Raw genomic sequence first — 6,000 nt, forward strand, 5'->3', positions numbered from 1 at the left:
TTATAGGTTGCTCGTTAACGTCCGTTTATATAGTGGTAGGTCTTTTCTTACTCAATTTGGATCTTCAGTTGCCGCCTACCCGTGTGGCTAGCATACAACCTCACATAGGAAGGGCATGGACCCCATGTATATAGGATCGGGCAGTGAGTAGGACAGTCATTTCGCCCCTGCCTGTGTGAGGTTGCACACCAGTTGCACGAGCAGGCGGCAGTAGAGGATCCTAATCCTTATTGGGCTAACATGCACTTTTATTTTATATAAGAGTAATTAAGGCTTTTCTTCACTTAGCAAGTTTCTTTACAAGATAGAAAAAAACGTAAAGAAAGATAGGGGAAAAGGTTGTTATTGTCAATGTCTACTCCTTGACCATTTAAATCAGAGCTTCGAAGGATCTACTGCATCTAAGCTTTTGTGACTCAGTGATTGAAGGAGATCGTCTCCTCATTGTTCGTGTTCTAGATAATTATATTTGTGGTGCTTGTGGCGCTCAAGGTAATTGTTCTCTCATTCCATTAATTAGAATTTTTTTATTATACCTTACACTCAAATGAGGTTTGATTAAGTTTAATTTTCTGCTATATCTAATTATATTTGTGGTGTTCAAGGTAATTGTTCTCTCATTCCATTTATTGGAATTTTTTTATTACACCCTATGCTCACATGAGGTTTGACTAAGTTTAATTTTCCGTTACATCTCAATGAATCCTTTCAAAAGCGATCAAGATGAGATGAAGGAATGTAGACCGTCCATTTATTGAGTTGTGGGTTTATCAGTTTATGAACCCACATTAAACGTGGAAAAGGTATTTATATATATTGGTTCAATTTCTGAATTTTCACACTGTCTCTCTCTGTGTCTCTCTCTCCTGTTGTACGTCCTCTGGTAATTACAGAGCAGATAGGATCTAACGAGGACGGAGAGAGAGAGAGAGCCATGAAATAAATGTGGTGAGCGACAGACACAGCTGCATCGTCCTTTTTGTATGTAGTGGAGAAGAAGACAAGACAAGAGTGAACTGAAATTAATGGATGCTGCAGATGCGGTAGAAATATATATACAGGAGGAGAGACAAGATCTCATCATAATTATCTATTGCTAAAACTTATAATCTTCAATATTTTTTTATTTTATTTTCTAGAGAGATTTCTAGAGAGAGAGAGAGAGAGAATCACACGTGTGCATGATCTGAAAGCATGGCGTTCGGGGTGGATTTCTATGTTCAGGCATGGCGTGGCCATGATCCGAATGCATGGCCACACGTGTGTGCATGATCCAAGGACATGGGGTTATGGGTTGGTTTGACAGTTTCTTGCCCTACCATAACTTGATGCTCCCTCCTCCCACAGAGAATATATATATATGTGAGATATATTATTAGTAACCCCACTTTTAGATTTAATTAAAAATTTGGTGATGAATCGCCAGCTCAGTGTACTACATGTTTGACTCAGGGAGTCAAAGTTTCAACTTGATCAACTGCAACGTGGAGCCTCACTTAGAAAGACAAAGATAGCAAAAGAGTTTTGATCAGAAGGCCAGCTTTGATGGATGCTCTCATTAAATTTTTTATAAAGCGACAAATTTTTTTTATTAGGTGTTTTTTGGCCAGGCCTACAGGGTGTAGATTGTGCCCAGACACATGGGTAGGACGGGCGCGTCAATTCAGTCATTTAGCCCACATCATGTGTCTGGGTGCACCCTGTATTTCTAGTGTAGAGAACATTTTTCCTATTTTTATATTTTTAGCTCATCGAATCTCATTGTTAATGTCCCTTCTAATCCTTATCACTGAAAGTCTCTGACGTTCGCATCTTTTGTACATCATTCACTGAGTCGATATGGGCAAAACACTTCAAGACTAGGCTTTGAAAGAGCTTAGTTGTAGATGAATGATATTAATTTGGACGTTTTGATAATTAAGCTTATTTCCTTTCTTTAAGTGAGTTAAGAAAACTAATCGAGTAAAGATACCAACCTTCTTAGGTTCCTTTGTCCGTTTTTTTTTTTTTAACTCCTCTTTTGCAAAGGGAAATTTTTAAAGACCTAATACTTTTTGACAAAAGCATTATGTTTGGAAGGTTTAATTTAAAACCTTAAGGCATTAAGTAGAGATGGTTTCTTAATTATATGAAGGTACCAAGGACTTGAACAAACTTATGTGGGATTATAACTCTATAACTCCCAACATTTCAACACACTACTATGAAACCCACTAGAACACCGAACAGACCATAATGTTACAAACCCAAGATCGAGTTGGCATGGCAACAGTAGGGTCATGAATAGTACTTTCATGCATTTAAGGTCTATGGCACAATAGCCTGTTTAGATTGGCCGGATCATGGATCTTGAATTTGAGAGGTATACCGGTGTCAAGGTTTGGCTAATTAATCTAAGGTCTATGGCACAATAGCCTGTTTAGATTGGCCGGATCATGGATCTTGAATTTGAGAGGTATATCGGTGTCAAGGTTTGGCTAATTAATCTCTAATTAGTCTAGTGGCAAGTACTAAGAAGCTTCACTAAGTGCACCCACTTTGTTCCACTTCATAGTTTCCATTCCTCATCATAAGGGTGTCAAATTGGATCTGAACCAAACCAAACCGAAATAGAATTTGGTTACAATTTGACACTGGGGAATAGAACTAGCTAGGGTGGTACTTGGTTATTTTCTTATTCCAACATAAGAATTGATGGTTATAACCGAATTTGGATACCAATATATTAATGGACAAGAGATCGTTGCTTGGTCGTGTAGCTCCTACACTAGCAACGTAGGGGTCAATGGGAGCATATACGTACATGAGTATCAACACATATGGGATTTTTTTTTTTCAAGAGGGGCTAGCTAGGAAGAAATTTCACGTGCTCTTATATCTGGGCACATGAGCTATGTGATCAAACAACGTTCTTTTTCCTTATATTAATATAGTATAATACTAATATATTACAATATATTAGTATACTGTAATACTAAAATATTATAATATATATTACCAATATAAGTATTAGATTTTATAATACTAGTACATTAATGTATTACACTATATATAGTACAAACCAAGCACCGGAACCAAAACCGAATAGATTTGGTATGAGTATCGATTTTCAAAACCAAAGCAGGACTCAATCCGATTCTAGATCAAACCAATACTCAATGGAACCGAACCGAATATCCTATTCCGAACTGAGTTACACCCTTACTTACCATGCACAATTGCATATATACGTACTTACCATCTTTATTCCACTAGCATTTGATGGTATTATTTTAAAGGAAGAAGATTCTCTACAATGATAGAGTAGCTATATATAGGGAGGAATCTACACGCCACACCAATGGTGGTGCATAGAATAGGATCATTCGTTTGGGTTTCAAATGGGTCAAAACAAGAAAGAGAGAGAGAGAGATCCCGGTATATGGCTCATTATGTGAGAGGACGCATGATGGAATCCACATTCATGCGTGGAGGGGATATTCTTTTTCCCAATTTTAAGCATTCCAAGTGCATCTTTTTTTACATTACGTATAAGCTTGGATTCCTAAAGCTTAAGAAAACTTGATTGCTTCAAGGACTGTTTGTTGATCATAAAAGATTAAAAGGACCACCTCTCTCTCTCTCTCTCTCTCTCTCTCTCTCTCTATATATATATATATATATATATATATATATGCTTAATTAAGTTGGTGGAAATAGGGGATATGATTCTTAGAGAGGATTATACCTTGGGTCTTAATTAATCAAATGGGTTCTTCTATTACGTGGCTCTTAAGTCTTAATCAAATGGATTCCTTTTTAAGTGTTTAGCCACCGGCCAAAAACACTTCAAGTAACCTTTGACTCATCTTTAATGCCCCCCTTAATCAAATAGGATCTTAAGGGAAAACCAACCACCCCCACTGAACTGAACTGAAGTGCTCACATTACCCTTTTTTCTAATCTCTTTTTAATCTCTTGAGACTAAATTTTGTAGTTCCATATTGAAAACGACCCGAATCATTTGAAACCGGCCCACTTGAAAAAGCTCCTGCCTTTACTACATGGCGTAAGAGGGATAGCTTTCAATCTGCTTTACCAAAAGATGAATAAACCCTTCTTGTGTAAATAGGTAGACACACATAAGGTAGAGAGAGAGAGAGAGAGAGAGAGCGAAAGATGTAAAATAAAATAAAAAAAAGTCTATAAAATAATAAAAGGAGATCCTATATATGAGAAGCTTTATGAAACTTTACCCGTTAATCACGTAAAGAATTATTATCATAATAAGATCTTGAAAGTTTTGTAGGGTATAGGATCTATGGTTATTATAAGGTCTTGGAAGTTTTCTAGTAGTGTTAGGATCTAGGGTTTTTTGCTTTTTGTTTTTTTTTCCCCTTTCTTTCTAACCATAGTGGCTGTGCTTGCTTTTCTAATTAGTTTAGGTTTAACTTGTAAGACCTCTACTAATCTACTATGTGGATAAGCTCCAGTGACATAATATTAAAAGTTTTATAAAAAAAAAAATACAATATTAAAAGATGAAGAACCCTAATCTCCAACTCAATTTAATTTGCTGATTAGTTTAATGGAAACCACAGTTCACTGACCCTTTTGTGTCACAGTCGCATCTCTCTCTCTCTCTCTCTCTCTCTCTCTGGTTCTGCTGTTAAACGCATACGACAACAGACTGACAGAGGACAAGAGTGGGGTTTGAGTGGGTCCCATAGAAAGGTATTTTAAAGAGAGCATGGGGCCCAATTGCAGTGGATCAAAGAGTTCCCTGAAATGTTGTTCACTTCCCCAATCTTGTTGGGTCCAGGTGATGACAAACCACGTCAACTCAGTGGCTTGGAGCCACTCACATAAGCTGACACTAAGCCGGAGCCGGCTAACTAATAAGTTAGAGATTCTCTATGATAATTTTTTTTTCCTAATTTCTAATATGTGAAAAAGAATGTTATCTGATTGTCTGCGGTGAGACCACACGAAATGACTGCTATGTTTTTGTCGGAATTTCTACCTTTTCATGGGGTGCAAAGGTCTGTCTACCTGGCTTTGTGTCTGAGTGCACGGGCCAAGTGTTGCATGCGACCATGTACCGTTCTTTCTCCCTATTAATATTTATTTGGTTCAACGACAAGCCCGATAGAACCTTGTGGATTCTTTTATTATTTTTTTAGAAGGTTTTTACTAGTCCGTTATCGATTTTAGTCCGGTTCAATTTTGATATTTTATATTATATGTTTATAAAAAAAAATTTATGTTTATTGGTTTTTTTTGTGTTTGGTTCGGTTTTCAAATTCAGTCGGTCCATTCGGTTGGTTTCAGCTTCGATCTGATTTAGCTCCTTCTTTTATCATTTTCATTAACGAGTTTTTATTGATCTGCTATCGGTTTTAGTCTGGTTCAATTTTGGTTTGGTTTTCAAATCATTTTTCTATGTTTTGTTGCGTTTGGTTCAGTTTTCAGATTCAATTGGTTTTGGTATCTATCGATTTCTAAAAAACCCAAACCGAAAGCAGAACCATTCAACATCCGATTCAGTTCGGTTCATTCTTTCACAATCATTTTTTGCCGGTCCGACCAGCTGAAATTTGATACCCCTATGGATAAAAATTACCATGGAATCTTTTTCTCAGGAAAACCATTTTTTCCCACCCAAACCAGACAAAAGATCTGATTTTGATTTGTTCTTTTCCGTTCAGCTCTCTATATTCTATTATTGTTTCACACACTGCACTTACTTTCTGGTAAGGACGATAGTATTTGTTTTTGTTATGAGCAAGCTGGCCTGGCAGAGAATTACCAAGAAAAAGAAAAAAAGTTTGCCTGACAGAGATGAAATGGGACATTAATTCATGGCTTTTTGAGTTAAAATTGACTGGAAAATGATTGTACCAAAAGAGGAAAATTAGAAATTTCCACTCTCAATTTTAAATAGATGTGCAACAATTTTTAATATATGAAATGGGTCCACGTGTACGACTGGGGATAGGATCCAATGGGGGGATATTTGTT

Source organism: Telopea speciosissima, chromosome 1 (genome assembly GCF_018873765.1).
Source record: "Telopea speciosissima isolate NSW1024214 ecotype Mountain lineage chromosome 1, Tspe_v1, whole genome shotgun sequence".
Taxonomy (NCBI): Eukaryota; Viridiplantae; Streptophyta; class Magnoliopsida; order Proteales; family Proteaceae; genus Telopea; species Telopea speciosissima.